Below are 22,820 nucleotides of genomic sequence, written 5' to 3'. Positions count from 1 at the left end.
CTTATTGCTACACTTAGAGGCGCCTCTCTTCTATTTTATACTCTGGGGCTCCTGCTGGATTTTGCTTCTAATCCCCTTGTGGAGGCTTCCATTTATGGATGGACATTTTATGGTTACACACCCATAACATTGCTATAATCTTTTTATATGATAAACATAAACATAAACTGAAGGATTTATGAATAAATGGTTGTGGAACGAATCATCTGAGTTTCCATTATTTCTTATGGGGAAATTTGCTTTGATATACAAGTGCTTTGGATTACAAGCATGTTTCTGGAACGAATTATGCTCGCAATCCAAGGTTTTACTGTATTTGCCTACACACTTGAAGTTACTCCTCCTCTATTGTACCGAGATAGTCCAATTGCCCCACTCCTTTAGGGAGGCCTGGTTGGGGTCCAGGCTCCCGACCCTTTATCTCATTTGAAACTGTGTTTAATACTATATTGATGAATGCAGAGCTGGTGTTCTGGATGCGCAACATAAAGCAATAGGAAATCTCCACCAAAGTGCAACAAATATCTTCACGATTCCCCTCATGTCTTGTTCTGGTGACCACCCATGTTCAGTATGGAAGGTGACCATCAGTGTTGGGCTAATGAACTGGTGGTGGAGGATTCTCCACCCCATAGCTTCACATACATTTTATACCCAGTATGGCCATGTGGCCACATTAGGTCAATGATGTCACCAACGTCCTCACCCCTTTGTGGAAGAAAGCAGAAGGCAGAGAAAGGGTCGTATTAGGGGTCGGTTCACACCAGAATCACACAGGAACGTGGTCTGACCGTTTTCAGCCCACTCATTTGAATGGGCTGAAATTGCACTGGATCACACGAAAAGTAGTACACACACTTCTTTTAAAAAACGCACTGCCCCAAATCGCATGGTACTGTGGTACCAAGCGATCAAGCGCAGGCAAACACTGCGTTTGGGTTGTCATTAGGAATATACTGATATCTGTAGCAGATTTGTGCATTTTGAATGCGGTGTGGGTAAGGCGCACAGAACATGTGTAATGTGGGTTACCCACTCAATGGGTTATCCAGACCTAAACCCTATTGAGCATCTGTGGAACATCCTCAAACAGAAGGTGGAGGAGCACAAGGTCTCTAACATCCACCAGCTCTGTGATGTCGTCATGGAGGAGGGGAAGAGGACTACAGTGGCAACCTGTGAAGCTCTGGTGAACTCCATGCCCAAGAGGGTTAAGGCTAGACATGTGCACTGACAAAAAATGTGTTAGTTTTCGGTTCATTCGTTTTTTTGCTTTTTTCGGAAATTGGAAAATTCGAAAATCTGGAAATTCAAAAATTCGGAATTCTGAAATTTGAAAATTTGGAATTCAGAAATTCAAAAATTCGGAAATCTGAAAAGTCAGATTTTCGGATTTCCGAATTTTTGAATTTCGAATTTTCGGATTTTTGGATTTTCGAATTATCAAATTTCTGAATTATTAAATTTCCTAATTTTGAATTTCCCAATTTTCGAATTTCGATTTCTGAATTTTCAAATTTCTGAATTTTGAAGTTTGAATTTTTGAATTTCGATTTCCGAATTTTCAAATTTCCCAATTTCAAATTTCCGAATTTCGAATTTCCGAATTTCGAATTTCCAAATTTTCGATTTCCGAATTTTCAAATTTCAGAATTTTGAAGTTTGAATTTTCAAATTCCGAATTTCCAAATTTTCAAATTTTCGAATTTCGAATTCCCGAAATTTCGAATTCCGAATTTCTGAAGTTTCAAATTCCAAATTTCTGAAGTTTCAAATTTCCGACATTCCGAATTTCCTCATTTCGAATTTTCGAAGATAATATATATATATATATATATATATATATATATATATATATATATATATATATATATATATATATATATATATATGTAGTAATTGTGCAAAATTACTTTATGCATTTTTTTTGCTATTTTTGTATTGCAGCCAAGGTACAATATAGTAAACATTTTATGTTTCAACAAAATAATCCTTTATCCTGAGTAGCTCTGATGCTGAACAGACTGTGAGCTGCATAACAGTTTTATAAATAGTTAATTCTATCTCTATACAACCCCTGGCAAAAATTATGGAATCGCAAGTCCCTGAGGATGTTCCTTCAGTTGTTTATTGTTGTAGAAAAAAAACAAATCACAGACATGGCCAAAAACTAAAGGCATTTTAAATAGCAACTTTCTGGCTTTAAGAAACACTAAAAGAAATCAAGAAAAATAATTGTGATGGCCAGTAACAGTTAGATTTATGGAACAAGCACAGGGAATAAATTATGGAATCACTCAACTCTGAGGAAAAAATTATGGAATCATGAAAACAAACAAACAAAATAACACTCCAACACATCACTAGTACTTTGTTGCACCACCTCTGGCTTTTATAACTAATTGCAGTCTCTGAGGCATTGACTTAATGAGTGATAAACAGTACTCTTCATCAATCTGGCTCCAGCCTTCTCTGATTGCTGTTGCCAAATCATCTTTGCAGGTTGGAGCCTTGTCATGGACCATTTTCTTTAACTTCCACCACAGATTTTCAATTGGATTGAGATCCGGACTGTTTGCAGGCCATGACATTGACCTTATGTTTTGTTGTCTTTCTTCAAGGAATTTTTTCACAGTTTTTGCTCTATGGCAAGATGCATTATCATCTTGATAAATGATTTCATCATCCCCCAAACATCCTTTCAATAGATGGGATAAGAAAAGTGTCCAAAATTTCAATGTAAACCTGTGCATTTATTGAAGATTTAATGGCAGCCATCTCCCCGGTGCCTTTACCTGACATGCAGCCCCATATCATAATTGACTGTGGAAATTTGCATGTTTTCTTCAGACAGTCGTCTGCATAAATCTCATTGGAACGGCACCAAACAAAAGTTCCAGCATCATCACCTTGCCCAATGCAGATTTGAGATTCATCACTGAATATGACTTTCATCCAATCATCCACAGTCCACGATTGCCTTTCCTTAGCCCATTGTAACCTTGTTTTTTTGTGTTTAGGTGTTAGAGATGGCTTTCTTTTAGCTTTTCTGTATGTAAATCCCATTTCCTTTAGGCGGTTTCTTACAGTTCGGTCACAGATGTTGACTCCAGTTTCCTCCCATTTGTTCCTCATTTGTTTTGTTGTACATTTTCTGTTTTCAAGGCATATTGCTTTAAGTTTTCTGTCTTGACGCTTTGATGTCTTCCTTGGTCTACCAGTATGCTTGCCTTTAACCACCTTCCCATGTTGTTTGTATTTGGTCCATGTTTTAGACACAGCCGACTGTGAACAAGCAACATCTTGTTCAACACTGCGTGATGATTTACCCTCTTTACCTACATACTAACAAGCAGATTTAATCTGATGCAGGTGTTAGTGTTTGTAATGAAAATTTACAGGGTGATTCCATAATTTTTTCCTCAGAATTGAGTGATTCCATAATTTATTCCCTGTGCTTGTTCTATAAATCTAACTGATACTGGCCACCACAATTATTTTTCTTGATTTCTTTTAGTGTTTCTTAAAGCCAGAAAGTTGCCATTTGAAATGCCTTTAGTTTTTGGCCATGTCTGTGATCTGCTTTTTTTCTACAACAATAAACAACTGAAGGAACATCCTCAGGGACTGGTGATTCCATAATTTTTGCCAGGGGTTGTATTAGTATCCAGCTTGTTCCTAAAATCCCCCCTACTGATTCCACAATCCGTTACATTCAGGGTTGTTCTAAGAAATTATGAAGTCAAAGGTCAACTTATTGTGACATAATTTACCTGTCAAAGACGCCTTTCTGAAGTGTACATAGCCATCCTTTAAAGCCAGTTTATCACGAGTCTTAATCTCATTTTGTCATTAATTTTAATAGCGGTTCTAGAGAACAGGAATGCACATTCCTGAGGATTCCAAAGAAGACAAGAGACATATATATATATATACACACACCGGCCACTTTATTAGGTACACCTGTTCAAATGCTTGGTAGCGCAAATTGCTAATCAGCCAAACACATGACAGCAACTCAATACATTTAGGCATCTAGACGTGGTGAAGACGACTTGCTGAAGTTCAAACCAAGCATCAGAATGGGGAAGAAAGGGGATTTTAGTGACTTTGAAACTGGCATGGTTGTTGGTGCCAGATGGGCTGGTCTGAGTATTTCAAAAACTGCTGATCTACTGGGATTTTCACACACAACCATCTCTCCGGTTTACAGAGAATGGTCCAAAAAAGAGAAAATATCCAGAGAGCGGCAGTTGTGTGGAGGAAAATGCCTTGGTGAGGTCAGAGGAGAATGGGCAGACTGGTTTGAGATGACAGAAAGGCAACAGGAACTCAATTAACCACTTGTTACAACCAAGGTATGCAGAATACCATCTCTGAATGCACAGCACATCAAACCTAAATGCAGATGGGCTACAGCAGCAGAATACCACACTGGGTGCCGCTTCTGTCAGCTAAGAACAGGAAACTGAGGCTACAATTCACACAGGATCACTAAAATTGAACAATAGAAGATTGGAAAAACGTTGCCGGTCTGATGAGTCTCGATTTCAGCTGCAACATTCAGATAGTAGAGTCAGAATTTGGTGTAAACAACATGAAATCATGGATCCATCCTGCCTTGTATCAATGGTTCAGGCTGGTGGTGGTGGTGTAATGGTGTGGAGGATATTTTCTTGGCACACTTTGGGCCCCTTAATACCAATTGAGCATCATTAAACCTCTTGCCGCCTGCCCACCGTCAAATGATAGAGGGACGGTGTGGCTCTCGTTCTCGGTGGATGTCATATGACAGCGCCCAGAACGGCCACTTTCACACACCCGTGGGGGGGGGGGCGCAGCGCTCCAGCCGGTGTCTCTGGTCCTAAATGGATAGATTGAAAGCAGCGCAGCCATTGGCTCCCGCTGCTGTCAATCAAATCCAATAACGTGCGGGGCGGGGCCGAGTCCTGCTGTCTGTATCTATAGACGCGGCAGCAGGACACGGGAGTGCGTCCGCACGAGTGCCCCGAGGGAGAGAAGCTCTCCAACGGGGCAATCGAGAAGAGGAGGAGCCAGGAGCGCCGATGAGGGACCCCAGAAGAGAAGGATCGGGGCCACTCTGTGCAAAACCAAATGCATAGAGGAGGTAAGTCGCTTCGCCCTGTGGCCACTAGGGGGCGCAGGCACGTGTGCCCCCCGCTTGCCCCCTGAGCCGATGCGAGTGCCCGGTGGTCTCAATCACCGCCGGGCTCCCGCGATCGCTTGGGGCACATGGAGAACCCGGAACTGTGTGTGTAAACGGTTTTCCGGTTCTCTGAGGGGAGAACTGACAGATCGTCTGTTCATACAGAGTATGACCACCGAACCTTCGCTGCACAGTCCCCTCCCCCTTCAGTTAGAACACAAACTGAGACACACATTAACCCCTTCACTGCCCCCTAGTCTTAACCCCTTCACTGCCCCCTAGTCTTAACCCCTTCACTGCCAGTGACATTTTTACAGTAATCAATGCATTTTTAATCGCACTGATCGCTGTATTAATGGCAATGGTCCTAAAAACGTGTAAAAATTGTCCAACATGTCCGCCACATGTCCGCTGATTGCCGCCATTACTAATAAAAAAAAAATTATTAACAAAAATGCCATAAAAATATCCCCTATTTTGTAGACGCTATAACTTTTGCGCAAACCAATCAATATATGCTTATTGAGATTTTTTTTACCAAAAATATGTAGAAGAATACGTATCGGCCTGAACTGAGGAAAAAAAAAATGTTTTTTTATATACTTTTTGGGGGATATTTATTATAGCAAAAAGTAAAAAATGATGTGTTTTTTTTCAAAATCGTCGGTTTTTTTTGTTTATAGCGCAAAAAATAAAAACCGCAGAGGTGATCAAATACCACCAAAAGAAAGCTCTATTTGTGGGGGAAAAAAGGACATCAATTTTGTCTGGGAGTCACGTCGCATGACTGCGCAATTGTCAGTTAAAGCGACGCAGTGCCGAATCGCAAAAGTGCTCTGGTCTTTGGCCAGCCAAATGCTCCGGGGGTAAGTGGTTACATGAACCTCTACATATCCTTTATTATCATTTTAACTTATATGGCCAGCTTTACCAAGGAATTATAATCTAAACTAAAAAAAACAAAAAAAAACACCAACCAATTACTGATCATCACCTACAGTTTCTATCAACACCACAGGATGATCCAGCGAGTTTCTTCATTTGTTTAGCTTTTGTTCTTGCGGTTGAAATCTGGTTGTTAGTACGTACCTGGAGCTGCTGGATAATTTTCTTGTGTTGGCACTTGAAAATTGTGTTGCTTTCCATCAGCTTTCAACGACATCAATCTGCCCACTCATGGTTTCAATCATTTTACAGTTTGTAACGTTCACATAATTATATCTGGCTTGGAATGCAATCAAAAATGCCTTTTCGGCTGGCACCACGGTGGTTTTGACCTATTTCGCTTGTTTGGGACCGGGAAGCAAATTAAAATGTGGGTGGCAAATTGCTGGGACTGAAAGATGATAGAAAACTCCAAATTTTCCAACCCAACTGCCAAGCATCTGACCGACCATCATTAAAGATAGCTGGCTGTCAGTTCTTCCTATAGGTGTCTATTGAAGAGAAAAGTAACCCAACATTTGCTTTCCTTCGTGTTATGGAGGAAAATGAAACCAACAGTGAACAGACATTCACAAGAGCAGGGCGAGAGGTTTTTTAGATGTGGAGGGAGGCTGTTCGTTCATCTGACTTTTTTTTTTTTTCCAAGAAATTTTTATTAAAGTTTTCAGGTTAACAGAGATCACAAGAAAGATTACAAAGAACAATCGGCAAGATCCAAAGTAAGACAAACTATATCCGGAACGTTGGTAACCACATGCCGACCAGCCACTGCAGTTATACTGCGGCAGAATGGCACGGCTGGGCAAAACGACGCTATGTAACGTCGCTTTGCCCTGTGACCACTAGGGGGCGCGCGCGCACGCCCCCCGAGCCGATGCGAGTGCCCGGCAGTCTGGTTCACCGCAGGGGCTCCCGCGATTGCCGCTGAGACACAGAGAACCCGGAACTGTGTGTGTAAACAGTTTTCTGGTTCTCTGAGGGGAGAACTGACAGATCGTCTGTTCATACAGAATATGTACAGCGATCTATTAGCTTCCCTACACAGTCCCCTCCCCCCTTCAGTTAGAACACAAACTAGGACACACTTAACCCTTTCACTGCCCCGCTAGTGTTAACCCCTTCACTGCCAGTGACATTTTTACAGTAATCAATGCATTTTTAATCGCACTGATCGCTGTATTAATGGCAATGGTCCCAAAAAAGTGTAAAAATTGTCCGACGTGTCCGCCATAATGTCGCAGTCATAAAAATCGCAGATCGCCGACATTACTAGTGAAAAAAAAAATGAATAATAAAAATGCTATAAATCTATCCCCTATTTTGTAGACGCTATAACTTTTGCGTAAACCAATCAATATATGCTTATTGCTATTTTTTTTACCAAAAATATGTAGAAGAATACATATCAGCCTAAACTGAGGAAAAAAAAATTATATATATATTTTTGGGGATATTTATTATAGCAAAATGTAAAAAATATGGCGTTTTTTTCAAAATTGTCGCTCTTTTTCTGTTTATAGCGCAAAAAATAAAACTGCAGCACCACCAAAAGAAAGATCTTTTTGTAGAGAAAAAAAGGACATCAATTTTGTTTGGGTGCAACATCGAACGACTGCGCAATTATCAGTTAAAATGACGCAGTGCCGAATCCCACAAAGTGCTCTATTCAGGAAAGGGGTAGAATCTGCTGGGGCTGAAGCGGGTAATCGTCTTCTGAGTGTCTTTCTGAGATGATGGTTACACCTAAACCTTTGTATCTAGATATGTCCATTCCGCTGCAGGGACATTTGAATTTTTTATTGATGGAGTCGTGGTGTGTTCCGAGCGTCTACGTTGTGGGGGGTTGGGGTGGTTGTGTGAGTGGGGCTCCGATTGCGAGGTAGATGTAAACCGAAAGAAGCCACCTCAAAACCCATTCACCCCTAAGGGGATCTAACTGTGAGTGGGTGAAGGCCAAAAACACCTACTTAAGTGTTCTGACCGGATTCGGTTTACTGAGAGGCGTAAATAAGCCCTATCGAAACTGTGTGTTTCCCACATGAGGGTCTGTCTAGACCTCTGGTGGCCTTTTCAGGGGTATTTTTCCGCATGAGTGAGCCAGTAAGGCTGTAGTTCAGGATTCTGATATGAATATCAGGTCACCTAATGCCGCGTACACACGAGCGGACTTTACAGCAGATTTTGTCCTGCGGACTTTTCGACTGACTTTACGATGGACTTTCCGAATGAACGGACTTGGACACACACGATCAACCAAAGTCTGACAGATTCGTACGTGATGACGTACAACCGGACTAAAATAAGGAAGTTGATAGCCAGTAGCCAATAGCTGCCCTAGCGTCGTTTTTTGTCCGTCGGACTAGCATACAGACGAGCGGACTTTTCGACCGGACTCGAGCCCGTCGAAAAGATTTGAAACATGTTTAATTTCTAGGTCCGTCGAACTTTTGGGGAAAAAAAGTCAGCTGGAGCCCACACACGATCGAATTGTCCGCTGGACTCCGGTCCGCCGAACCAGGTATGCCGTAAAGTCCGGTCGTGTGTACGCGGCATAAGTGGTGGTGGGTGACTTGGTTGGGTGGGGGGGATAGGAGGGTGGGGGTGATGGAGAACCTAAGTGTCTTTAAGAAGTCTATGAAGTCTATGATTGTTCTCCCTTAATCGGGTGATGATGTATTAGTAGTTAGATTGCTAGCATCCGTGGATTCCCTAAAGTCTATCCAGCATGCCCAGGTTTCCCTATACTTTGTCGGATTTTTTTTGGCTTGGTGGATAAGGTTTTCCACTACATCTGTTTTTTCTACACGTTGGAACCATTCAGAAATTGTAGGAGGACTGGGGCACCTCCAGTGGACTGGTACACATTGATTGGCATCATTAATGAGGTGAAGTAACTATTGCGCTGGGGTGAAATCTGGGGCGTATGATGTGATTTGAACAATCAAGCGGTGAATTTCTGTCCTTTCCTCTGACTTTTTGACATTTGCATCCCATGTGAGTTTTACTAACAACATCAATTGTCCAGTGATTGCAATGACCGCACAGAAAGACTCCCCATTCAACCATGAAATGACTCTTTGAAGAAAGAACCTCTTTGAGGCAGTGTGTGCGCTCTACAAAGTATACAAGTTAGACAATTGGGCTTAACCACACTACTGTGTTTGCTTAGTAAACGATCTCAAGTACACTTTTGACTTCAGCCACATCAATCTAGGTTTATAAAACCGAGAAATTCCGTTATTGAAAATATAAAATTGTACATGCAAGCTAAGAGAAAGGAAAGACACCAAGTGCTATTTAGATATGTGCATTTCGTTTCTTTCCGAATTGAAATTCAGACGAATTTTCAGTTTTTGGAAAAGTCGTATTTATCCGACTTTTTGAATTACAAAAGTACCGAATTTAAATGAATCCGAAATAATGAAAAAAAAAAATTTGGACAAAAGTCAAATTCTAATTTATTTGAATAGTTTTTCGAATCAATTTAAAATAGTTTTCCAATTCAAAACATATTTGAATAGTTTTCAATTTGTTTTCCAATTTCCAAAGAGAATAAAATAGAATAGAAAAAAAGGAATAGAATAGAAAAAAATAGAATAGAATAGGAAAGAATAAACAAAGAATAGAATAAAATAAAAAGAATATAGCCATATTTTGCAATTTGAATTTAAAATAGAATACATTTTAATTTGAATACCAAAGAAAAAAATAGAATAAATAGAAAAGAAAAGAAATAGAAAAAAGAGTAGAATAGAATAGACTATAATGGAATAGAAAAGAATATAATTAAAAAAAATAGAATAGAATAGAATAGAATAGAATAGAATAGAAAGAATATGAACATTTCCCAAAATTCAGATAGAATCAATTCGAATTTGAATAGAGTAGAACAGATTAATAGAAAATAACAGAATAGTACAGAAAAAAACAACAGAATAGAATATAATAGAACAAATATAACCATCTTGCAAAATTTTAATTTTGAATAGAAAATAATATAATAGAGTAGCATAGAATTGCAAAGAATAGAATAGAAAATAAAAGGATAGAAAATAATAAAATATAATAGAATAAACAAAAAGATAAAGAATAGAATTACAAAAACAATAGAATAGAATAGAAAGAATATAACTATTTCCCAAAAATGCAAATAGAATCAATTCAAATTTGAATAGAATAGAAATGAATAGATTAGAATGGGAAGATGGTTCTTTTCTTTCTATTTTGTTCTATTTTATCCTGTTGTTTTTTTATATACTATTCTGGTATTTTCTATTCTATTCTAATCAATTCTTTTCCATTCTATTCAAATTCGAATAGATTCTATTTGAATTTTGGGAAATGGTTACATTCTTTCTATTCTATTCTATTCTATTCTATTCTATTCTATTGTTTTATTTATTATATTCTTTTCTATTCCATTATAGTCTATTCTATTCTACTCTTTTATTTTCTATTCTACTCTTTTGTTTTTTTATTCTATTCTTTTGTATTCTATTCTTTTATATTCAAATATCGGAAGATGGTTATATTCTTTCTATTCTATTCTATGTTTTATTATTTTGTTGTGTTTTACTCTATTATATTCTATTCTTTTATCTGCTGATATATTCTTTTCTATTTTTTCTTTTCTATTTCTTTTATCTTCTTTTCTATTTTATTCTCTTTGTAAATTGGAAAACAAATTGAAAACTATTCCAATTGGAAAACTTTTCAAATTCGAATTCCAAAATGATTTGAATTCGGAAAATTTGAGTCGATTCAAATGCGAATAAACTAAACGAATTCCGAAAACGGATTAAACTAATTTAACTAAATTCATTTATGTAAATAACGAATCAAAACTAAACAATGTTTTTCGTTCTGTCCATGTCTAGTGCTGTTACTAAGAGCAACTTATGGGCAGAGTAACAATCATGCTGCAAAGTATGCGTATGTGCTGAAACATATGGCAGTCTTCCTTGTGGTTACTGGTCGGACCAACTACTGAAAACCCCAAGAAAATTCTGGTATTTCAGGTATGGGGAAACACGACACACTCCTTCCTCCACCATAATGCAGTGGCCAATCTGCAGGCCTAAATTCCGTAATGTAGGGATGGGAAAAAAGAAAGTTTAAATTTGCATAAAATCTTTGGAGCAGATTAGGAAGCTGGAGGAGGTTGGGTCAGATAGGGGCTTTCAACCTATGATACCTGGAGTGTAACAAATGTGTTACATGAATTTAGGGCAGCTAAGCAGGGGGGTGGAATAAATACAGAATGACCTGATTCCCGCATGTGGAAGAGGAAACCCTCCCCGCTGAGCTATTGTATTCTGACAGTATTGTATTGTATTGTATTCTGACAGTATTGTATTATATTGTATTCTGATAGTATTACTGCAGCGCCTCCATGCTGGCAGTTTTAACCTTTTTTCGGGCGCTAGTGGGGGGTTAAAACCGCCCCACTAGCAGCCGAATAGCGCAGCAAACATGATGGTAAATCGGCGCTAAAAAATAGTTTTCCTAACACATGGGATAATTTTGTGTCGAAACGCATCGGTCCTGCTCATTTTTGCCTTTCATATTGCTCTTATACATGTTTTACCGATTTTGTGATCACTTTTAATCTGTCTATCTTGTAAACCGTTGCAAGGTTTTTTATGCCCAATAAACCATATCTGGTTGACCTGCACCATATGGAGCACCTTTTTTCTTTTCTTTTCCTTTTTACATTTGGATTTTGCTGATTATCCCACCATTATCACGTGGACGAGTTCTGGATTCTTCTGGCTGTCAGTTGCCGGTTTCTTCCAGCCCTGCGGTTTGGAGTCGCCCACTGACCAGCGTATCCAGTGTGACAGTCCTAGGTGGACTACAAGCCCTTTTGACTCACTGCCGTACGGTATGTGTGTCCATCACAGCTGGTAAGAGTACCCTATCCATAGGCATGCCCACTGGTTTACCGGGACCATATACCAGCCTACCTATCTTGATACATGGCTAGAAGAATTCTTTCTATTTTAAATGCAAGACAAGTTTATATTTTCAATAACGGAATTTCTCGGTTTTATAAACCTAGATTGATGTGGCTGAAGTCAAAAGTGTACTTGAGATCGTTTACTAAGCAAACACAGTAGTGTGGTTAAGCCCAATTGTCTAACTTGTATACTTTGTAGAGCGCACACACTGCCTCAAAGAGGTTCTTTCTTCAAAAATCTCCATAGGCGGTGCTTTCAATTTTTTTACAGGTTATCTGTTTAAAGTTACAGAGGACGTCTAGCACAAGAATTATTTATCTCGCTCTAACTTTCGCAGCGATACCTCCCATGTGTGATGCAAGCGTGACTTCTGTGTGCGAGCATGTAGGGATGGGGCGCTTTCAATTTTTTTTTCTCCTATTTACTTTAATTTTTATTTTTACAACGACCCTTTCATTTTTTTTCATCACTTTTATTCCTATTACAAGGAATGTAAACATTCCTTATCATGGAACTAAGGCTGGCAGGTCCTCTTTATGGAGAGATCTATGGTCAAAAAGACCCAAAATCTCTTGTTTACCTTTAAAAGCAAAAGATCCTCCAAGGCAATAGAGGCCATCAGAAGTGATCTGGTCTCTGGTAGTTTCTGTGACCAGCCGGCCGACCCAACGGATCATTTCTCTGGCGTGCCAGTGAAAACAGTACGCACAAGAAACACCGGTGAGCGGTGTGAGGAGGGGGAGGTCCCCTCCCACTGCTTCGGAAAGCGATCAAGCGGTGAATGAGCCACTTGAACCACGTTCATTAGAAAGCCAGCTGCCGGCTGAAAAAAGAAAAATACAGGGCTTTATGGTTGATAGCTTCAGCCATAACCCTGATAAACCACTTGCAACCTGCAACACATATATACTGTACGTATTACGGTTGGCAAGTGGTTATTAAAAATATCACGGTCAGTAAAGTTATCAGATATTTATTATTTTATACTTATTTCTCTTTGATTAACAACTGCATGATATTCACATTAAAAGTTAAAACAGAGAAAGAAGTAAGAAAAAGACAGATGATTTGCCCTAAGGCCAAGTTTCATAATATTTCCTTTTGACAATGGCTTTTCACCAAAACCCTCGAGGTAATGATAGATTTAAGAAGTGTCCTAGAGCCGCATGTAACCCAATCCTTCCTCCTTGACAGGATTAGAGGCATATTGTCAGCCTCACGTCACTGAGAAATGGAAACAGCCCTGTTTACAAAATTAACAAATGGAATTCAAGTTAACTACTGAGCAATTTGTGAGACAGAGGATTTTTTTTCCCCCAGAAATGACCTGACCCAAGAGACCAGCTTTACGTTATAAGTCTTATGTTGGACCGAACCAATCAATGCACAAAAGAGTACAATATTCTACCTCTGTTGTCTTCATTCTCTATGGTAGCAAAGCCCAGACGTCTCAATTAGTCCATAAACTGGTGGCCACCCTGACTTTGTGTTCTTTAGCAACGATAGAAAACGCCCCCTCTAACAAATTCATATTTAATTTTCTGTAATATATATAATGTATATAAGCTGCAATTCTGTAACCTGGGCTAAATAAAATACAAATAAAACAAATAAAAGTTTACTTTTTCAGGCTAAGTAGAATGCAGAAAAAGGGCTCTTGCGCTTAGACACCCTTAAAAACGTGAAGTTTTTTTAGGCATTCATGCATATTTTTTACCGACCTTAATGCAGCACATTATTTTTAATGATCCTGTACATACAGGAGCATAAACTTGTACTGCAAATAAATCAGTTAAAAAAAAAACTGTATTAGGACAGAATTTTATGCACACAAATATGCGCGTACATCACAACCCATTGATAAAAAAAAAAAACTAGAAGAATTCTTACGTGCATGTGCACACATTCATGCGCATATACAATTGTACTATACAGCCCATCCATTTTTACACATGAACTATTTGCCAGGAATATCTGATGTTCATGCAACAGTACTGTGTGCAAGAACCCAAATGCATTTTCCTCTGTACTATACTGAAAACTTAAAGAAGAACTAAAGGCAAAACTTTTTTTTTTATTTTGGATAGAGTAAAGGAGGATTATAACCCCTGTCAGTTTCTTTTTTGGTAATCTGAGTCCCCCTACGTATTTCGTCATCGAACACCTAAGAAGGTCTTGCACCTGAGGACATAGCTGTTTGATGACAAAATGCGTAGGGCGGGACTTCCAAGTGACATCATATCCGCTACTTGGTGGATTCTGGAAGTGGTGCTTCCTGGTTTAGTAAAGTGGGTAATGATTTTTTTTTCAGTGTAAGTGCAATATTTTTTATCCTTCCACTAAATAAAATTATATTTACACTATGTGAGGCTTCCTTCCCCTTTCCTTCTCTTTGAACCTAGTGGATATATACAGTATTTTGGTTATACTAAAGGACAACAAGGAGATATCATTAGGCTGGATGGAGGTGCAACAAGTGCAGTGGAGCCAGGATCTCTTTGGAGTGCTTTTTGACTCACTTGGTAATACAAGGGGTCAAATGAATCTGGTGAGTGCGGGGTGAAAACAGGGCACTGTGGGATCTGTTGGAATTATTGCATCGTGGAGCACACACCTTTGATGCACATTACAGACACCAGAGTTGATGTTTGTTTGAGTGGAACAGAGCACAAATCACATTTTGGACTCATATTTGTGTTATGAGACTTATACTTAGCACTATTATGCGCAGGGCTTTTTTTCAGCAGGAACATGGGGGAAACACAGTTCCGGCACCTCCAGCACTGAATTTATGTAAAGGGGCGCTCGGGTTTCCTGGAGGGTCCATTGATGCTGGCTGCAGGGGGCTCTATTGTTCCCGGGGGGAGATTTATTTTTGCATTGTGTTCTAATGCTGCTCTGGAGGTGTATTATTGTTGCTGGTGGGGGATCTATTGTTGCTGGGAAGAGGGGGGTTGTGCTGCTGGGGGGTCAATTGTTGCTGGAAAAAATCTACTGTTGAGGGGGGTCTATTGTTGCTGGCTGCTGGGGGGCATCAATATTTGCGTGGTAGTCTAGTTGCTGAGAAGGTCTATTGTTGCTGGTGGGAAATCTATTGTTGCTGGTTGGGCTTATGTTGCTGGGGGGGTCAATTGTTGCTGGAAGGGATCTACTGTTGAGGGGGGTCTATTGTTGCTGGCTGCTGGAGAGTCATTTGATGCTAGGCTGGCTGCTGGAAAATCTGTTGTTGCTGCTGGGGTCTATTGTTGTTGGGGGTCCATTGTTGCTGGGGGAATCTATTGTCGCGGGGGGGGGGGGGGGTCGGTTGCTGCTGGCTGGAGGGGATCTACTTTACTGCTGTTCTTGTTGTTGTTGACAAATCCCATACAAATTACTTATCACCACAAAAAGATACTGGGCAGTACTGGGAGGTGGATAGAGGGTGGAACCAAGGGATGGCTCTCAGAGGTGGGTAGGGAGCAGAGATAAGAAGTGACTGAAGCAGGGAGTTCCTGCACCCAAAAAAAGCCCTGATTATATGTATGTACCATTTATAGACATTAATTTGTGTTATTAGTACGTTTATTTAGGAAGCACTGTTTCCTATCGCTATTGGGGAATTATATTTAAACATTGCGAACTACTAGGTACTTAAAGCAGAACTTCACCCAAAAAGTTCCACTTGTGTGCCTCCTCCCCCTCCTCCTTTTTAAAATTTGGTACTTTCATTTTTTTTTTGGCGAGCAGGTACCTGATTTTGATAGGTAACTGCTGCCACTGCACGTTGGTTCACCATGGCGATCTGAGCAGAAGTTCACTTCTCCCTCCTTGTTTTTAGGGTGAAGAACCACTTTAAGCAAATTATGGCAAGGACAGGCATCTGTATATAAGAAAAGAAAAGTTATATTTTTTGAAAATCACTCTGGTTATCCCAATTATTTAACCACTTAAGCCCCGGACCATTTGGCTGGCCAAAGACCAGAGCGCTTTTTGCGATTCGGCACTGCGTCATTTTAATTGACAATTGCGCAGTTGGGCTTCGTGGCTCCCAAACAAAATTGACGTCCTTTTTTTCCCCACAAGTAGAGCTTTCTTTTGGTGGTATTTGATCACCTCTACGGTTTTTATTTTTTGTGCTATAAACAAAAAATAGCGTTACTTTTTACTTTTTTGCTATAATAAATATCCCCCAAAAAAATATATAAAAAAAAAAAATGTTTTCTCAGTTTAGGCCGATACGTATTCTTCTACATATTTTTGGTAAAAAAAATCACAATAAGCGTTTATTGATTGGTTTACGCAAAAGTTATAGCGTCTACAAAATAGGGGATAGTTTTATGGCATTTTTATTGATAATTTTTTTTTTACTAGTAATGGCACTCAGCGATTTTTATCGTGACTGCAACATTATGGGGGACACGTCGGACAATTTTGTCGCGATTTTGGGACCATTCACATTTATACAGCGATCAGTGCAATTAAAAATGCATTGATTGCTGTGTAAACGTGACTGGCAGTGAAGAGGTTAACCACTAGGTGGCGCTGTAGGGGTTAAGTGTGTCCTAGGGAGTGCTTCTAACTGTGGGGGGAAGGGGCTGTGTGTGACACATCACTGATCACCGCTGAGAGTGTCATTAGGCAGAACGGGGAGATGCTTGTTTACATCAGAATTTCCCCGTTCTTCCTCACCGTGAGATGATCGTGGGTATTCCTGCGGACATCGAGTCCGCGGGATCCGCAATCACGGTCACGGAGCTCCCGACAGACGTGCGCTGCCTCTTAAAGGGCAACGTACAGGTATGTTAATATGCCTGTACGTTCCCTTCTGCCGCAGTATATGTGTGTGAGGCGGTCGGGAAGCGGTTAAATGATCATAACCGCTTAAAGTGGATGTAAACCCGATTCATGAAATTTGAGCTGGGCACATATATCTGCAGTGTTTTGTTATCTCTCTTCAAAGCCCTATGTCTTGTAGCTGTCTCCTGCTCTGTTCTTCTGTTCTCCTGACAAGTTCTCCGTCACATATTATAAAAGCAGCCGGAGTTTTGTGTTGGGGAGGATGCTATAAATAGATTAGCAGAATGCTGAATGATTCAACAAACAGAGCTGAAAGTCTCTACCTATGAGGAGAGGGGGTGTGTGCCTTTCCTCCAATCAGCTGTCTTGGCTGTATGCCCAGACTTCACTGCAGTGTTGAACAGGAAGAGAAAATCTAACATGATCTGAACATTCTAAGCAGTATATAAAGCTGAAGACAGCAGATATACATGTAAAACTTGTGTAGGGAGATTTGTTTCATCTCTGTGTATCACCTGAGGCTGTTCACTTTACAGGGCATATGTGAGTTTTTACATCCACTTTAATCCTTTGCTGCCAGGCCATGAACTCCACATTTAAACTTAGGTGGCCAGACCATTTTTTGCAGTTTTTCCATTGTTTTTTATTTTATTTTTCCCTGAGGCAGGCCATACATGATTAAATTGTCAGCTAGTTCAGCAGGAACTGGCCGACATTCAAACCATGTATGAGCAGGCTGAATGTACCAAGCTGATCAATTGATCAACTTGGGTACAACCAGCATGCCAGGTTTTTACCAGCCATTATCGCTAGAGGCTGCTATAGCCTTTAGCAAAAATCACTGTCTTTTCATGGGAGTGACAGCCTCCTCTGCCCCAGCCAAACCGTGGTTGCAGGAAATAAATTTGCTCTGTGTATAGCAGGCCTTACAACTATCACAGTTTGTGAAAGTCCCCCCAAACCATACATTTTCTGAAAGCATAGGACCAGTAGAACAAAAAGAAGGTGCCACTGAATTTGTAGGTCCCACAATAGTTGCACAAATGTTTATCAAATCATTTTTTCTCTAAAAATACACTATAATCATTATTAGTGTGCACAAAAAAAGCAAAATGTACATAATTCCTGCTAAATGCCCACTAAATCTAAAGGATAACACTGTATCAAGTTATTAAATAACAAGTATGTATAAAGTTGTGCCCTTTTGCGAAATGGTGAAAATCAAAGGAATGAAAAGCTGTAAATAAGATAATTATTCTAAAATCTGGAGGTTATTTTTCACTTACAGCTTTCCGAGTTTGTAAAAGACCCCCAAAACCGATCCCCTCCAAACCACACATTTTCTGAAAGCATAGAATTAGTAGAAAAAAAGAAATAGCTACTGATTTTTTATTCCTGCGATAGTTGCGCAAAGGTTTATCAAGATGGTATTTTTGCTAAAAAATACACTAAAATCATTGTTAGTGAACACAAAGTAAAATGTACAAAATTCCCACTAAATCTAAAGGATACCACTGTATTGAGTTATTGAGTTATTACATAACACATATTTGTAAAGTTGCGCCTTTTTGCGAAATGGTGGAAATCAAAGGAACAAAAAGCTGTAAATAAGACAATTATTCTAAAATCTAAAGGTTATTTTTCACTTATGGCTTTCAGAGTTTGTAAAAGACCCCCAAAAACGACCCCCCCCCCTCCAAACTATACATTTTCTGAAATAGAACCAGAAGTTAAAAAAAAGAAATGGCTACTGATTTTTTAGTCCTGCGATAGATGGGCAAATGTTTCTCAAAATGGTATTTTTGCTAAAAATACACCAAAAACATTATTAGCGGACACAAACACAGCAAAACTTTGTTGCTGTAGTATGCCTACATTAAGGAGGCAAACATTATGTTTTTTTATATTTATTATTTAAAAAACATGTTTTTACATTTAAATTTTTTTTTTTAAATAGCCCTGCTTGGAGCAGGGGCTTTGGCGCAACAACAGAGGTCTAAGCAGTCACTTTTCAGACTGAGGACACAGATCCCCAACCCCCTTCTCTGCACTGCAGAATGAATGAACAGGAAGCACTTTACACAGTGGCCTCCTCTTCATTCACAAGCCGAAAGCATAGTAAACAATGTTTACTATACTTGCGTTATGAATGAGCACAGTGAGTGATTGGTATCAATTACTCATTGTGTTCATTCAGAAAAGGAAAGGGCTGGTAAATATGATATATTTATCACCCCCCCCCCCCATTCTTCATCCTGAAATTGATCTCTGTGTGCCCTGGCAGCAGCTCACAGCCAGTAGGAGGGAGAGGAGAGAAAGTTGGAAGTGATGTGGGGGAGGGGCATGGGGGATCGCTGCTGTAGGAGGGGGATTAGGGACAGGGAAGGGGGGTCAGAGCGATGGGGGGAAGAAGATAGGAGGGTGTCAGAGCAGCTGGGAAACAGAACAAACAGGGCAGGAGCAACATCATTAGATGCGGGAGGGGGGCTTACCTTTTAGAAATGAGAGGGTAAATAGCTGCAATCAGTGGCTTGTCTGATTGATCGCAGTTATTCTTTTCTTCAGCAAAGTCTGCTTAACAATTCTGGGGTAAGTTCGTAGTTAAGTGATCATGAACTTACAGCAGAAGGGGGAATGCAAGCAAGGCTGGATTAAGAGTTCATGGACTAGGTGCTGGTGGCAGTGGAGCAGATTTAGGAGTGGCAGGGATATGATGTAAGTAAGGTTATATCCCAGCTCTCCTCTTATTAGATGCTTTCCTGAGTTTCCTGTACTGGCGTGCGCCCAAACTTGAAAGGGCCTTTGATTTGCCAGGCTTCCCTAAGGGCTGTGCATTGGCATGTGCTCTGAGGTAAAAGGGCACAGCCACACAGGCCCCACACTATGGAAGCCCCAGGCTTCTGTAAGAGCCCTGCATCGGCATGTGCGTCACGCCCTAAGGTGAGGTGGAAGGGTTCAGCCTAGGGTTGCCACCTTTTCATTAAGCCAAACCCCAACATATTAGTGGTGCACAGCAATTTTTTTGTAGTATACGCTATAGGATTGTAAAAGACCTGGGACACCTTTGGGTTCCCCAAGGAAAGTAGTAATGCGGTGTGCATAGCACGCTGCAGCAAACAGTGGGTGTGGTCAAATTGTGTTAACACTGGGAGGGGCTTAAAAAGGCGTGGTAAATAAAACAGTGGATGGTGTCAGAGGATGGTGGCAGAGTAAAGTGTCAGTAGGGCAATGACAGTGTCAGTAGAGCAGTGGACTTTGTCAGTAGGACAGAGGACAGGGTCAGTAGGGCAGTGAGCATGTCAGTAGAGCAGTGGATGGTGTCAGTAGGGCAGAGGACAGTGTTAGTAGAGCAGTGGATGGTGTCAGTTAGAGCAGTAGAGCAGTGGATGGTGTCAGTTAGAGTAATGGACTGTGTCAGTAAAGCAGTAAAGTTTGTCAGTAAGAAAGTGGCCCTCAGACAATGCATAGAAGAGCAGTACAGTGTTGGCCCCCAGGGGCCCCAACATAATAGCGTAATAGAGCAGCACAGGGTTGGGCCTCAAAACACAATACAGCAGAGCAGCAGAATGTGGCCCCTGGGTGCATCACAATACAGTGTAGAAAAGCAGCAAATTGTGGCCCCCAGGGGCCCAAAAAAATATAAGTGCACCTTGGGGCCCCATCATACTATAAAAAAGGGGCAGCAGGATGTGGCCCCCATACACAATATAGAAGGGCAGAACATTGTGGCCCCCAGGGGCCCTTGTAAGCTGCATACACCATAACACACACAGCCTGTCCCTGTGTAGCCCCTGGGTCCCTGCCTTATACATTCCAGCACAGCCCTCTGTCATTCTCACCTGGATGAACTGTATGGTGAGGGCAGACTACCCCCCCGCCTCCTCCCACCACCACCTACGCGCACTGTAGCTTCGCTGTCTGAGCAGGCTCTGGAGTCTGGGCCACACTGCAGGCTAGAGAGCAGGGAACGGTGGGGCCTACAGCTGTGCGTGAATGCGAGGGACAGGTGGGACCGGCCATGTAGTGTCAGTCTGCCAGGGTAGGGGGAGACCTACAGCTAAATGGGAATGCAAGGGAGGGGCTTTCCATCTTTGCTATTCACAGAGAAAGCTGAACTTTCAGTTAATTTAATACTGAGGGAGAGTCATGGGCAGAGTGGGCAGAGTGGGCAGATAGCAGAATGCAGGGCAAGTCAGGGGAGATCTCTCCCTGTCAATCCATTGCTTTCTGTGCGTGGTCCCTTCTTTTTTGGCAGCTGGGCCTATATTAATGTAGGGGCCTGGAGCTGCAGCTCCAATAGACCCTACGGTATTCTGGCCCTACATGCAAGCGACATAAGGCATACTGTCCTGGCCAGTTGGAAATGGTTCTGTGTCTGGGTATGCCTTACGTCACTGTCAGCAAAAGGGTTAAAGGCATAGTTGACCTTTACCAAAACATTGCCTATGCAGGTAAGGGGCATTTGTAGGTAAAAACAAACAGACCAAAGTTGAATATTGCTCTTGCTATATGTGCCCTGCCTTTACACGTACATGAACTTTAATAGCATCCCATTCTTAGTCCGTAGGGTTCAATATTGAGTTGGCCCACCCTTTGCAGCTATAACAGCTTCAACTCTGCTGGGAAGGCTGTCCACAAGGTTTAGGAGTGTGTCTATGGGAATGTTTGACCATTCTTCCAGAAGTGCATTTGTGAGGTCAGGCACTGATGTGGACAAGAAGGCCTGGCTTGCAGTCTCCACTCTAATTCATCCCAAAGCTGTTTTATCGGGTTGAGGTCAGGACTCTCTCATCCATGTCTTCATGGATCTTGCTTTGTGCACTGGTCCAAATCATTTGATGGAGGAAAGATTATGGTGTAGGGTTGTTTTTCAGCGATTGGGCTTGGCCTCTTAGTTCCAAGGGAACTCTTAGGGCATCAGCATACCAAGACATTTTGGACAATTTCATGCTCCCAACTTTGTGGGAACAGTTTGGTCCCTTCCTGTTCCAACATGACTCCACACCAGTGCACAAAGCAGGGTCCATAAAGACATGGATGAGCGAGTTTGGATGGAGGAACTTGACCTCCGGGAGGTACATAAATGGCCTACACCTGTAGCAAGGGCAGTATCTCACTTCGGTGAAAGCTTCACAGTTTGCTTTAATCTACAGATATTCCATACCTGCATAGGCAGGTTCATGGTAAAGGTGAACTATACCTTTAATCATTACTACAGTAATATTTGCTGTACTTAAGAGTCAAGTCTAAGAACTATACAAAAAAAAACATAGTTTAAGAGATTTTACTCAATCACATCTATTAAGCCCAACACATTGCCTGATGTCTGCCGCTCACTTGGCGTGTAATATGTCGGGGCACGAATTCTGGCAGTGTTTTCTTAATAGATATGATGAACTCTTTTTGACACCCAAGTTGGCACGGAAAGCTTGCAAGGTGCGATAGGCTCCATCATTGGAGGTGTGGAATAGACTTTTCATCAGACGTCCAAGGAAGCACTTAGGTAAATACATTTCAAAACAAATGAGTAGGATGATTAGTACAATGGCTTATAACGCATTCTTTCTTTAGGAAGGAGACAAGCTGTGTTTGGATTACATCATAATCCTCAGTGGTGAGGTTAGCTGGGGACCATACAATGGTCTCAGAGATTTACATGCTCTCTGTTTTAGTAGTAATACTGTAACTAAATGTCTATGCAAGAGATGACAGACTGAACAAACATCCTTCAATTTCTGGAATAAATCAATATATCACCATAGTAAACACTGATCTAATACTATGGATCTTTTCTTGCAAAACCAGTGTGAAGAAGTGATGTGACCTCATTTAGGGTGTCACTTCCTTTAGCACTGTCTAATCATTTAAAAACTCTTGCGGTTTATATTATTGTCACAAAGTATCTATTGGTCTTCTGTCTTCAGGATAATTAAGTGAGAATTAACATTATGTTAGACAAACAATAAAGTTAA

Source organism: Aquarana catesbeiana, linkage group LG04 (genome assembly GCF_042186555.1).
Source record: "Aquarana catesbeiana isolate 2022-GZ linkage group LG04, ASM4218655v1, whole genome shotgun sequence".
In the NCBI taxonomy this organism is placed as follows: Eukaryota; Metazoa; Chordata; class Amphibia; order Anura; family Ranidae; genus Aquarana; species Aquarana catesbeiana.
The sequence above is the reverse complement of the archived record's forward strand: the minus strand, read 5'-3'. Positions refer to the sequence as shown.